The sequence below is a fragment of the Ambystoma mexicanum genome, chromosome 2p (genome assembly GCF_040938575.1).
Source record: "Ambystoma mexicanum isolate Mex_15411 chromosome 2p, UKY_AmexF1_1, whole genome shotgun sequence".
Classification (NCBI taxonomy): Eukaryota; Metazoa; Chordata; class Amphibia; order Caudata; family Ambystomatidae; genus Ambystoma; species Ambystoma mexicanum.
The window spans coordinates 1,439,585,566-1,439,600,319 of record NC_090923.1 but is presented as its reverse complement, the minus strand read 5'-3'; positions in this window follow the sequence as shown (position 1 = coordinate 1,439,600,319).

The window sequence follows — 14,754 nt, the reverse complement described above, 5'->3', positions numbered from 1 at the left end:
GGGGGCCCTGGGTGGGGGGGCGGCACCCCCCCGCCCTATGAAAGCGGCCGCCACTGAAAATACTCCCCGGGAACCCTCACTGTGGCGTTCAAGGGCGTTTCACCACTTAGCAAGCCCCGCCCAACTGGTGCCTTCCTGCTTGCCGCTCTTTTTCACCACTTAGCAAGCACCGCCCACCTGGTGCCTTCCTGCTTCCCGCTCTTTTTCACCACTTAGCAAGCCACGCCCACCTGGTGCCTTCCTAATTGCCGCTCTGTTTCCTTACTTAAGGAGCCCTCAAGCTTCTTTTCCTTTGCAGATGGGGAGCAGGTGCAAGTGGATCTAGGTCACCTGGCCTAAGCCCCGCCCACCTGGTACCTTCCTGCCTGCTGCTCTTTTTCACCACTTAGCAAGCCCCGCCCACCTGGTGCCTTCCTTCACCATCACTGTCTTGTGGCCAATGCTGGATTTGACTTTTATGGACTTCATTCATTCACGATGTGTCACTCTTTCTCAACTCTCATGCTGGACTTCCTTTGCATCTTGTACTCATGGTGGCCCTGAATCATGCTGTTCCCATCTTCATCTTGTATCCTGGCTTGCACCATTATGTGTTACTACTGACTTCTGCAATTGTGTTCACTCTCCACTCTTGCTTCTCCACTCTTTTTGACTGCTTACTCTCTTTTCTCTCCTCCTTTCCCTTCCCCTTGTCCTATCTCCTCCCCTTACTTTCTTCTATGCACTTACTCTATCAGAATTGTCCCTGGACCTAATATGATAGCAACCGCTTCTGTTTCCTCCATCCTCCCATTACTGTTTTTTTCCTCCCCACCACCCCTTCAGCACTATCTGAAATGTCGTCAGGCCTAGTATGATAGTCGCTTGTTTTGTTCCTCCCCTCCCTTTCGGCACCCCTCTCCCTCGCCTTTTATTTTTCTCCGGCTCTACCAGAAATGGCCTAGTACGGTAGTCACCTGTCTGTTTCCATTTCCTTCCCACTCTCCCCCTCCCTTCCTTATCTATGTCTTAGCTCTTGCACTATCTGAAATGTCGTCAGGCCGAGTACGATAGTTAATTTCACATCCTTACTGTTCATGGCCTGTAAGAATGTGGTTGTATTTTCCCTTGTTCCCTCCCTTGCCTTGAAGCGCTTTGAAACACATTGTGTATAGGCGCTATATAAATAAACAATCATATCATATCATATAAAGAAATCTCGGGAGCAGCGTCGTTTTAACAACAGATATCTGCCCATATAAGTTCAGTGGGAGCTTCCTCCACATATTCAGGGCCGACCTAGCTTTATGCAGGGTCTTAAGATAGTTATTATGGTACACCACCTGCGGATCCCTCGCGATAAAGATGCCCAGGTAGTTTGTGTAGATCATGTGCCATTGGAATCCCAATGTATCATGGAATTGGGACGTCGCCTGCGTCAGAGGAAATAACACTGATTTGGATGTATTCACCTGTAGCCCGGATACCACCCCGAATCCCTGAACCTCCTCCATCACCGGGTCCAGGTTCACCTCAGGATCTTTAATAAACAACACCATATCGTCAGCATATAGTGAGATTATTAACTTGTGATTGTACAATTGAATCCCCCGGTGCACATGCACATCCCTAATCCTTTCCACCAGTACCTCGATCACCAAGGCAAAAATTAGGGGTGACAAGGGACAACCCTGTCTGGTCCCCCTCTCAAGAGGGATGGCCGGTGTTAACTGGCCATTCACCCTCACACTCACTGTCGGCTACGTGTACAATAACCTCACCAAGTTGACTTAGCGGGCTCCCATTTCCCATACGCTGAAGAACTGAAAACAAAAACGGCCATTCTATCGAATCAAATGCCTTTGTGGCATCCAACAAAGCCGCCACCACCGATTCCCATGCAGCCACTGCCAACATCAACCCGAACATTCTCTTAAGGCCATATGAGGAAGAGCGACCCGGGATGAAACCCGCTTGGTCTGCAATCACCATCTACGGCATAAAGGGCGCCAATCTCGAGGCAAGAATCTTTGCCAGAATCTTGTTGTCAATGTTGATTAAGGAGATTGGGCGATATAAAGAGCAATCACACCAGGTTTATCAGGCTTCAATAGGACCACCACTATCGCCTCTCGCAGCGAGTCCAGCAGGATCCCTGATTCCAAGCTATGCCGGTACATCTCTAGTAGATGAGGTGCCAGAGAGTCCACAAAGTGTTTATAAAACTCCGCCGTAAACCCATCGGGTCCCGGCGATTTCCCATTCGGCAGAGCTTTAATCGCATCTACTACCTCCTCTAGCGATAATGGGAGATTCAGGTGTTCCCTCTGGGCCTCCGTACACCAATGCAGAGTGACCCCGTCCAAATATTTCTGAATATCCCCCTGTGAGGCCTTTGAACTCGAGGAATACAAACGACTATAGAACCGAAAAAACTGCTGGACAATTTCAGTATCCTCGAACGTGTTGTTCCCCTGCTCATCTGTGATCATCTGGACTCTACCCACAAAGCTATCTATTTTTGTCATCCCTGCGAGAGTGCGACCGGGCCTGTAACCCTCCCCATATTGCCGTATAGCAGACGCATTTCTCATAAACTTGACTTCCCTAAGCGCTAATGCTTGGAACTCCTGCCGGTGCTTAAGGATCTCCGCCCGAACATGATTGGTAGGAGTTGGGTTGGCCACATGCAGCTTCTGTAGGATCTCCTCCTTGGCCGCTAATTCCCTCCTAATTAACTTCAGAATGCCTGCCTCTCTGGATATGCATTCCCCTCGTATCATTCATTTCAAACTCTCCCAAAGTACACCCGGGGACTGTACTGAGCCGATGTTCAATTCAAGAAAGGTGTCAATCACCGTCTGCAAGCCATCCCTAAATACTGCATCAGACAGCCCTTCGCTCTTGAATCACCACTTAAACTCACCCTGAGCCCGCCCAAATCTAGATGCACAGGTGCGTGATCTGGGGGAGTGCGGGCAAGAATCTCGACCCCCCTGACCCTGCCCAACACTGATTGAGAAACAAGAAAAAGGTCAAGCCTCGAGGCCGACCCATAAGTATCGGAGTAACATGTATATTGCTGTGACCCTGGGTGCCGCACCCTCCACACATCCACAACTTCCCACAAAAGTGACACCTCCCGCAGGCGATGCATCCCTCTATTCCCTCCACATTGCACTCCCCTGGATTTGTCCAATTCAAGCTGCATTGCAGTGTTGAAATCCCCGGCCCATATCACCATCCCAGCCGCCGAGGTTCCAAGCTGTTTATCTATCCAATCAAGGGCCTCTACCGCATCATTGCTATGCCCATAGTAGTTAATGAATGTATACAAAAGCCCTTGTATGGTGCCCCGTACTATAAGGCCTCTCCCCCCCTCATCTTTCACCACTGAGACCAAATGAAACCCGACCCCATGATGAATCAATATGCAGACCCCCTGGCATATGTAGAATATGACGAGAAATACCTATGACTGCCCCATGATTTCCCCAAAGGCGGATTCATTATCCCTCGTTAAGTGTGTCTCTTGGAGAAATGCTATTATGATCTTATGTCTCTGCATATACAACCGTACCTTGCAACGTTTTGTGGGGCACTTCAACCCTCTGACATTCCATGTACAGAATTTAACTGACGCCATACTCCCAACATGTAGTTACATAGCCCTCAGACTGACCCACCACTCTAATACACTGCAGCAGGACAACTTTAAAACCCCCCTCAAACAAATGTGTCAATCCCCTCCCCCACCAGCAACCCCAACTTGCCAGTGAATAAATGCCCCACCCCCCTCCTTTTTGAACACCCCAACACCAAACCTGGGACTCAAACATCAAACCTTGCTAGAGCTTCCGCCTGAGGAACCGCTCTGAGCCCAGCCAACCCCACTCACTCCCACAGAACAATGCACCCCGTCAGCCAAATCTACATGAACCAGTGGTTACCGCGAAGGATATAATGGCATAAAGACCTTATTGTTCAGTATTCTCCCTCTGCCGGGGCTGCCTCGGCAGCCGCTCCAAGAAGCTAGTGGCCTCTTCCGGAGTGTAAAAGAACTTTGCTTTGCCATCGTGCTCCACCCGAAGCTTTTCCGGAAACAGCATAGCATAACGAATCCCTCAATCCCTCAAATGTTTCTTCACTTCCAAAAATGATTTCCTGGATGCCTGGACTTTGTCTGAAAAGTCAGGGAAAAGTCTAATGTTGTCTCCCCTGTAAGACACCTGCCCCTTCTCCCTCGCTTTGCGGAGAGCGGCATCCCGATCCCGATAATTTAGCATCCTTGCTATGATCGGGCGCGGGGGCGCCCCAGGGACCGGTTTCCTTCCCGAGGGCACCCTGTGCGCTCTTTCCACTATGTACATGTTGGAGAAGCCCTCCGGACCCAGGGCCTCCTTAAGCATGACTTCCACCTCCATATTTCTCTGGTCCATCGATTCCGATACCCCAACAATCCACAGGTTATTCCTCCGAGAGCGCGACTCCAAATCATCCTGTTTATCCACCAGCTCTTTCAATGCCCTCTTCACTGCTGTCATGTCTCTAACAAGGGAGCTGGACTCATCCTCCACCGTTGACACCCTGCCCTCCACTTCATCCAGTCGGTCACCGTGCTTGTCTAGTCTGACATGCATATGGTGTCCATTTTCCCATCCAGGGCTTGAATACTGGTCTGCAGTTGGATAAACATTACTTTGATATCCTGGAAGGCCCCCAGAGGGTCGACCGTCGGCAAGGACTGCATCCCCCGGGCCTGCTCCATGGAATCCGTGTTCCCAGCTGAAGCCGGGACACCAAACCGCAGCTTGGACTGCCGCTGTCTGCCCCCCTTGCCAGATTTAGACATCCCCCCCACCCAGGAGGGGGCAGCACTCCGACCGGCCCCCCACAAGTCCACCCCCCAGAGTACTAGACAGAGATGTCAACCGTGCCCAGCTCACCGCAGTTATTGTATGCAGTCACAGGTGTGCCACCAGCCACGGAAAGCCCCCTCCAACGAAGAAGGCCCACAGATTATAGGATATTTGTGATGCGAGATATTGCAGTGTACTATATGGACTGTCCTCAGCCTCACTCAGCTAATGCTCCACCGCCAGACTCCTCATTTCACTGTAATGTCCAACAGCGTATCTGGGCCCCTCCTCATTGGGGATCACCGCCAGTGCTGGCCGTAGTTAATCAAAAAGATATGCCGGGGGCCCAGGCGCTCCGCCCCAGGCCGTGTCCAACCCCCACTCGGCCCGCCGTACTTCAATCCTGCACCCGCCAGGTATGCCACCCCGCCACAGCTCTGCCTGGGCCCAGCGGGACCGCCCCTCGGCAGATCCGAGTCACCAGCCTCCACCTCCTCCAGCAAAAGAGACCTTGCGGGTCCCAATGCAGTCTCAAACCAGGGGAGCCGGACAGCACACCCCCACAGTCCGCTCGGGTGGACCCCCACCACGGCGCCGATCTCCTCAGGCGCGTCCCGGTGAACAGAGACACGCATAGCCCTAGGGAGGAGTGCTCCCACCTCTGCTCCCAACCTCCCGGGCTCGGTCTGCAGCGCGCTCTCCCCACACGTCCGGGGGCGCCTCCACTCCACTGCACAGCAGCCGTCCGGCAGACCGTATGTCCTCCGCCAGACAGCCAGCCCCGAAGGGCCTCCGGGTCGTCAACTCCGTCTTCTCCCTCGACCAGTCCTCTGGCCGTGCCGCGATGCAGGGGCCGTCCTCCCAGTACCGGCGCACTCAGCCAAACTCGTGCCTAGGGCTCCCGCGGAAGCGTCACCCCTAGGGCTGCACCTCCAAGGACAGCACCACCAGTTCGCCGCTTCACTGCAGACCCCGCCAGCCGGAGGTCACAAAAACTTGTCCCATGTGTGGAGACAAAACGCTGCCGGGGAAGCACCGAATTCTTTCCGGATTTTCTGCGGTAGCTGAGAGCTCACGGGCTTGTGCCCATTTTGGCTGGGCTCACGAGCGCCCCCCCCCCCCCGTGGTTTTGTTAAACACTGCCTGTATACTCCTGGGTGTGTGTGTCTTCAGATTAGTTTCCGTCTACTCTGTGTTTTGTGTGTGTGTGTGTGTGTGTGTGTGTGTCCTTAGCAGTGTTTCTATGTGTACCTGTGGGGGCCTGCCTGAATCTCTGTATGTTCGCTGTGCCGTGTGTATGCGTATCTATATGGGTATGTGTGTTCGTACGTCTGTCTCTGTGTGTCTGTCTTTGGGTAGCTGTGTGCACTTGCTTCTCTGTGTCTGAATGCTGATTACTAAGACTACTACAAAAAGCAATGTTTAGGAAACGAAACACTAGAAAACGCACATTATTTGAAATGAAAATGTCCTATTAGTGGGCAGGGCTGATGAGCACATGGAATAAGTGAGCAGTATTTACAATTGCCAGAACTACACTTCAAATTGATACACTTTGGGGTTCTTTCCGTGACAGTCCAATATGACCTGCTGAGAGAACTGGAACCGGAAGAACAACAAAGCCACAAATTGCTTCCTGTTTCTGGTAATAGAGGTCGCGCAGGAGCAGTGTTGGACACATTACACATTTCTGTTCCTTTGCCCAGCAGTACTAGACAGGGAAATGGGTGCGGGGTACACACCCACGACACCCACAGTTCAATCCTTCATACAGAGAACGTGCAACTCAAGCATACACACAAACACATCCCTCTTTCATGGTGGCTGCCCTGCTCTACAAAAGTTCGCCTTTTCACGAAAGTCTTAACTTGTGCCAGTTGATTGTGTTTAAAGTATTGGGATATTATGACTGCGTCGTCTAATTTTCGTGGCAGAATACGAAAGGCGGGAGCCCTTTGAAGTGTGGTCGGATCACCCCCATTGTGACGGGCTGTCTAACAGCATGGCGCAGGCCACAACTGCAGGTATTTGAACTCCGGAATCAGAGCAGTCAGGCAGTTCAAAGATGGGAATAGAGAAAATTAGAATTCTGCATTTGCGAGTCACAATGTTCTACGGCTCCTGACATCCACTCTAATTAAATTCCAAGGGCAGAGTTACTATGCAATGCAACCTGCAAGAAGCATGTCAGATGCATGTTTCCCAATAAATCACAGCATCACGAAGCCGGTGTAACCACCACAAAAGGACTCACACACCTCCTCATCTCCATCCCCATGGTCAGCCTTCGATCTGTCACCATTCCCGGCCACTCAAGTCAAAAATGTGAAGTGATGTCCTACAAGTCACATGATTAGACGGACCTGCACGGGCAGCAGGGGGGCGCATGCACACCGAGACACTGGGTGGGCCGGGGCTAGGGAGTGAGGGGGGGCGCCCAGCACCCCCTTTAACCCCGCCCATAGCGCCACCACTAAAACGGCAAGTCCATTGGAGCTTCCGTTTTAAAAAAAAAAGAAATATATATATATATATATGTATATATGGGTCACAAGAAGAACGCAGGGGTTGTGGACGTGACCCAAGGGGTCGTGGCTGTGACCCCTGGTGACTCCCAAATGACGTCCCTGTATGTACGTGTTTTTAACAAGGTCACTTTCCTCGTTTGCACATTTCTCTTGCATTTTTTCCTGTGGTCTTTATTTAAATGCGAGGGTTCCACCCCAACCCACTTCTAACCTACCCCCACAACCTCATCCTTCCACCAACCCCCCAGCCCCTATCCCCAAACACACAACAAATATATATATAAAATAAAAAAAATCGTCCAAAACAACCACAAGGGAAAACGCATGAGCAATGTGCAAACAGGGAAAGTGATCTCGTTTAAAACACGGCATACAGTTGAAACTTCCCTGGCACACAGGGAATATGGGTATCCGAGCAAGCCGCCCTCAAACAAAGAGCAGGATTACAAACTTCCATCACACACTAGACATATGCATCATGGTCACAACACAGCTACTACTATCACACACCAAAAAGGCACGGCATGGAACGCAGCATGTACACGTGACGGACGTTCCCTCACAGCAACCCATAGTTTATAGTCTAACGAGCAGTGCTGCAAAGTTTCCAAAAGTACTTGCTTTCCTCACAAATACAGTAAATACAGTTACTATACGGATAGGACCAGCACATGCTTCCCTCAAAAAGAGAAAGCAGGCACAGGCACAAATTAGGCATCACCAGCACAGGTTTTCTTCAAACAGGCACATCATAGAACAGGTTATTGAGATCTTTCTTCAAAAACCATCAGGTTCAGTATGGCCAGTGGAAGCTTTCCACAAACAGGTAACGCATGTGCAGGGTCACCACAAGCTTCCCTAACCACCCATTATACATGCAGTATGGTCACAGCTAGTGCAAGAGTCCATCTCAACCAGATACCGCGTTTATATGGTACAATGTCCTTAAATCACGCGGTTTGTTTTTTCGCGGGGTTTTTTACCGCAATTTTTTGGGGGAGGGTTTGGAAAAATATATATATTGGGTGTGGGTGTTTGGGGATATATAAAAAAAATCAATGGGATGTGAGGGATGGGGGACCCTGCCAAAAAAATGAGATTAGTTTTTTTCGTTAAAAAATCTGCTGTAAAAAAGCCTGTGAAAAAACATCCCAAGATGAAATGACATGGAACCGTTTAAACAAGAGCAAACGTAACTCACAGACACTTCAGCATGATCAAGTGTAAGTTGACTCATAAAAAAGGCAATGCAAGTATCCCTCACAAACCAGTAAAGATATAGGGCCTCATTACGACCCTGGTGCTAGTGGTTTAACGGCGCCGTAAAGAGCGTCGGCGCCGTTAAACCATTAGCGCCTGATTACAAGGTCCCTTAGCGGGTTGGAGGCTTTAACGCCTGCTTTTTGCAGGCGTTAAAATCCAACCCGCTAAGGGACCTTGGAGCTAATTACGGCAACCGTAATTTACGGTGCCGTAATTAGCACCTTCCCCTTCCTCATTATGCCCTATGGGGCGAAATGGGAATGGAGAAGGGCAAATGGTGAATGGTGAATTACGGCCCCCGTCAACCTTGGGATGGGGGCGGTAATTCCGCCATCCACCATGCCGGAGACCGGCATGGACCATGGTGCCAACAGCACCATGGTCCAGCGCCAGGGTCCTAATGAGGCCCATAGAGTGGACAGGCCAGTGCAGGTTTCCATCACACGCGGGTACAAGTACGGCATGGGCCAGTCTATTGCATGTTTCCCTAACAAATGAGTACATGGACAGCATGGGTAGGAGCCAGCAAGCTTGCCTTGCAAACAGAGACATTATGTGTATGGTCACTGCAAGCTTCCGTCACAAACAGATACAGCATGGGTAGGGTCAGGTCAAGGCCTGTGCAAGCATGTACTGGCACAGCATGCCAGGGCCAGTGTAAGTTTCCCTCGCAAATATGCATACTTACAGCATTGGCAGAACAACAGTTTGCAAGGGCCTGTGCACCCTTCAAATTGGTACATGTAAGGCCTAAACAGAATCAGTGCAAACGTTGCTCACATACTGTTTCAGGTACAGCATGCGCAAGGCCAGTGAAGGTTTCCTTACTAAACACGTACAGGTGCAGCATGGTCAGGGCCAGGCAAGGCACTAGTCAACTGATTATTTGCACAGCATAGGTTGTAACAGTGTAAGTTTCACACGCAAAGAGCAGGTACACCATGAGCTCTAGTCCCATAGTGACATGTGGCTCGCCCATGCATGTGAAGTACTCTTCTTTCATGTGCCCCAATCAGCAACTTTTACCAGTTCCCACGTGCTGGCTGGGAAGTGGGGCAAGTATAAGGGGTACACTGTGCGAACTTGCCACTCCTTAATAGCTCATTACCAGGCTTGTGTGGGAGTGGAAGGGCCTGGTGAAGAAGGGGTGGTAATTGTAGCTGTTGGTGGCCTGCACAAGACATACACATACATCCAGACACACCCCCACACCACCGTCGCCCATTGCGTAAAGTCTCGACTCCCAAGGCTGCCGTGTCTGCCCAGTAGCCAATCTCAGGCTGTCCAAGGTGGAGGGAAGGGACAGCCGGAGAGCAAGTCCTAAGACTGCAGGCAGTGCAGCTTGGCTGGAGCATATGTGGTACTTTGTGGTGAAAGTGCACACAAGGCAAAGTGCCATCAGCATCCTCAATGCTCACTGGTACCACCAATGGCTTTATAAGTTGCTCTGGCTCTGCTTTTCATTGACATCACTTTGGAGGGTCAGACCTTTTTTCCACCATCACATTGCTGGTATGATCTTCTAAAATGATCAATTATTTTAATACTTTTCACTGTAAATTAAATTTATGACCAGCTTTTTAACATCAGAAAACTCACATAAACCTTTTACAGGTTGAGTGTGATACATTTACCGTCAATATGCCCATATTTCCAGCCGCATGCTTATCTTGGAATTATAACCTGCACTGGATGTAAATATTCTGGCAAGAATAGCAAAGCTTGACCAGTATCGTGGCTATTGCTTTGAAAGTTAGCACAGAAAATCGCTAATTAATTGGGAATATTTTCTTTGGTAACTTTCCAAGAAATGCCAGATAATGTTTGCAGCTGTGAATTCACCAAGAAACAAAGATCTTTTTCATCAACATTCCTTCCTTCTAGGCCACTGTGCTTTTATTTGAACCAGGCCGTATACTGTGCTGTTCAATAGCCCTGTTTTCACTGCCATGTTAGAGCCTTCTAGAAATGTGAGCACTGTGATTTGCAGCAGGAGACCCCTAATTGCATGAGGACGTCATGCAGCTACTTTTAAATCAGATTGGTTTACATCACTTTTGTAATTCATGAAAGCAGAGGGAAAAACCTGCTTTTTGGTGCCCTCTGTTGGCTAGTACCCTAGGCAGCCGCCTAGTTTGCCTAGTGCTTGCATCGCCCCTGAGTGAATGTGCAAATACATGTCTCCCTTTTTTCGAAACAAAAACCTTCTCTTGATTGCTTCCAAGTTTTGGCAAATCTGGGGCTCATTTTGGTGGCCGCGTCATTTGGTGGTGGGATTCCGTTACGAGTAGATATGCCTGTAGGCAGATTCCGACTGCTGAATTTTGGTCATTTGCATGACAGAGTGCAAAAAGAGAGGGCAAACGGTGGCACTGTGCAAATGAAGTAAACGCTACCTGCCATGTACGCATGACAGTTGGCGTTCACAATGGATACCTATGGAGTCTGCCTGCTTTTTGCAGATGCCGAAAGCCAGGATGATCCCCGGAATTTGATCCTGCATGAAAATCCATATGGGCGCAAATGCTAGAGGATTCACATGGATGAGAAGAAGGGAAAAGCAGAAATGCAAGTTGCATTCTACGCTTCCTCTCTGCCATACAAATGAGTGAAATTGAGCTGTGACATGAATGGAAGCTGTAAAAACCTTACGCGAGGCTTCTATGCCTTCCATTTACGTTACGGCTCATGGAAAATGTGCCCCATTATGTTTTATAGTAAATGCGAGAATATCCTGAATAATTGCTCTTTGATTCAGCGATTGGAAATATATTATAGCTTTGGGGAAATGATCATTTATAGTATTTTTCTAAACAGCGTTTCCCTCTGCTATTCAGTTTTTAGGTGGCAAGGATATTTAGTGATAGCCATTTAATTGCACTGCCTCGTAACAAACATTTTGCATTTCTGGGTGTGATGGGAAATCAAGTTGCAGTTTGAGGAATAGATTTTCATTTTTGTTTTATCAAGGATATAAATGCCCAACTCCTTAATTTCCCAAAATATTCTTGTTTTCATGTTTTAAAAATTATACAGTATGAAGCGATTGTGATTAAAAAAAGGAATGGCATTAAAGAAACCTAAAGGACAGCCTTGCGTTATTTTTAAAGAAAGTTAAATGGCTGCATGCACGACAGCTCGGTCATTTAATTTTGTTTGTTTATTAAATTAGGTTTAGGGTATTACAGGGATGTCATTTGGGGGGTGGCAGTTTCTGCCCCTGGCTCCCCCTCTACTCCCCCTAGACCTGTCCTTGCAACCCCTGGGCCACTGGAAAAAGAGGCAGTCCGAAGAGCAGATATCTGTGTTGCATCTGAAAAAGGCGGTTGTAAATGCAAATAAATGTGCCACAGCTTTTTCTCACCTGGAATCAAGATCTCATTAGCTGGAGTAATAACAGGGATGCATGCAAAACCATGAAGCCGCCATCACTAACAGTTTGGCAGTCCATTAGTGAAGCATTCCTGAATGGTTGGGTTCAGAGGCAGGGCTGTCTGTGCAGCTCATACCCAGTACTGTAGCAACAGGAAGGGCATGGGGCTAGGTCTAGCTAGCTGGGAATGGGTAAGAGCAGCCTGCAGTACTCGGTGACAGCACAGCATGAATGCAAATCTCATCAGTGTTTCTGATTGTCTGCTATGTACATCCAGGGAGCCAGTGGGTTTGTTTGTGCATTTATATAGCGCTACGAACCCTCAGTTATCTGAGCGCTGCTTATTTCCCAAGGTGAGTGTAGAGGGGCCTGGTGCCGGTTCCTGGTTTGCATATGCTTCTCCCATCCCTATTCGGGATAAGGCATCTGCTTTGCCATTTTTGCAGCCTGGTCGATAAGTGATCACGAAATCGAATTCGGCAAAGAACAATGCCCATCGAAGTTGTCGTGATGATTGGGCTATGGCTGTTTTTAAAATACGGCAAGTTCCGCGGATCGGTGATTAGGGTAATAGTATGCCTGGCACCAAGAAGATAGTGCCACCAAGCCTTTAAGGCGGATTTGATGGCTAATACCTCTTTATCAGTAACCACATAGTTTAACTCAGGTGCTGAGAACTTTCTGGACCAAAACGCTACTGGGTGAAGTTGACCGGTTTCAGGATCCTTCTGGGACAGGACAGCTCCCATGGCTAAACTGGATGCATCAGTTTCTACTATGTATGGAAGCTCAGGGCGTGGATGCTTTAAAACAGGTGCTGATGTGAATTTCGCTTTCAGCTCTTGGAAGGCCTTTTCAGCCTCTTCTGTCCACAAGAAGCGTTTGTTTTTTCGCAAAAGTGCTGTGATGGGGTGTACAACATGGGAGAAGTCCGGAATGAATCTGCCGTAGAAATTAGCAAATCCGAGCTTGCTTTGTACCCCTTTGACTGAACTGGGTGATGGCCACTTGAGAATTGTGTCCACCTTTCGAGAGTCCATTCGCACTCCTTTTGGAGTCCGGATAAAGCCAAGAAATTCAACTTCCGTAGCATGAAAAACACATTTTTCAAATTTTGCATATAACTTGTGCTGGCGTAGTTTCTCAAGGACTGCACGCGCATGCTTAACATGGTCTGATTCTGAGGAGGAGTACACTAGAATATCATCTATGTATACGACGACACAGACGTCAATGAGTTCACGAAGGACATCGTTCATAAAATACTGGAAGGCTGCTGGTGCATTGCACAATCCGAAGGGCATCACCTGATATTCGAATAATCCGTACTTGGTGCGAAAGGCAGTCTTCCATTCGTCGCCTTTCTTGACACGTACCAGATGATATGCCCCTCGGAGATCTAACTTAGTGTAGATACAAGCATCCTTTACTTGGTCTAGTAATTCGGGGATCAGAGGCAATGGGTATCGGTTTTTTACCGTAATCTGATTTAATGCGCGGTGATCTATGCACGTTCTAAGGTCACCTTCCTTTTTTGGCACGAAGAATAAAGCTGAGGATGCAGGAGACTTGGAAGGACGAATAAAGCCATTAGCAAGGTATTGGTCCAAGTATTGACGATTTTCAGGTTCCGTGAGGGCGTAGATTCTACTGCATGGGGGTTGTGCACCGGGTAGGAGGTCGATTTGACAATCATATAATCTGTGAGGAGGTAATGTATTGGCCTGTTCTTTTTGAAAAACATCCTGAAATTCTTGGTATTCCTGAGGTAACTGCACGATTGGGTTAACGACTGTAGCCAGGCCTTTGTTCAAAGTTTTCTCCGGGTAACAGGTGTGTGCACAATCCGGGAAGGTTATTCTCTTCTCTCTCCAATCTATATAAGGATTATGTGTTTCCAACCATGGCATCCCCAGTATTATCTGGAACTGTGGGGCTTTGATTAGATCAAACACAATAGTCTCTCGATACCCATCTTGACTCAACAGTGTCATCTCTGTAGTGGAATGAGTTACAGGCCCCGAGGCAATCTCAGTTCCATCAACTGTGGTGATGACATCCGAAGTGGTCTTTTTGCAAAGAGGTAGATTCATCCTTGACACCAATTCGTGGTCCATATGGTTTCCTACGGCCCCGCTATCTATGTATTCCCTTACTGCGTGCATACGTGATGGCTGCCTGGGATCAAGTAGGACCATTGGGATGGTCAGATGCGGGGTCTGAGTGTCCTTCTTTAAGCTCGGCAAGCGGACCTCTACGCTTGTCGGGCGTGGTCATTTCCCGAATCAGGCTCTATGTGGCTTTTATCAGCAACTCCTACCACCTTCTTGGGCGGTTTTGTAGGGCAATCCCGTAGAAAATGTCCTGAGGTTCCACAGTGCAGACATAACTGCATCTGTCGTCTTCTTTCTCTTTCCTTTTGAGTTAAGGGTCCTTTCCCCCCCGATCTGCATAGGTTCAGATGGATCTGTTCCTTTGGGGGCAATGTTGGGTTTAACCAATACCCGGTTCTCAAACTTAGCTCGATCAGTCTTTCGGTTCTGAAGTCGGTGGTCTAGCTGGACCACTAAGTATATAAATTCTGTGCAATCCTGAGGTGGGTTCACAACTTGAGCCAAGACATCTTTGAGTTCTCCCCAAAGTCCACGATGAAACAATGTAATTCGTTTTTCCTCCGGCCACCCGGTTTCCACAACCAACCTATTGAAGGTTGCAATATAGGTTACCAGATCCTGGTTACCTTGTCGTAAGG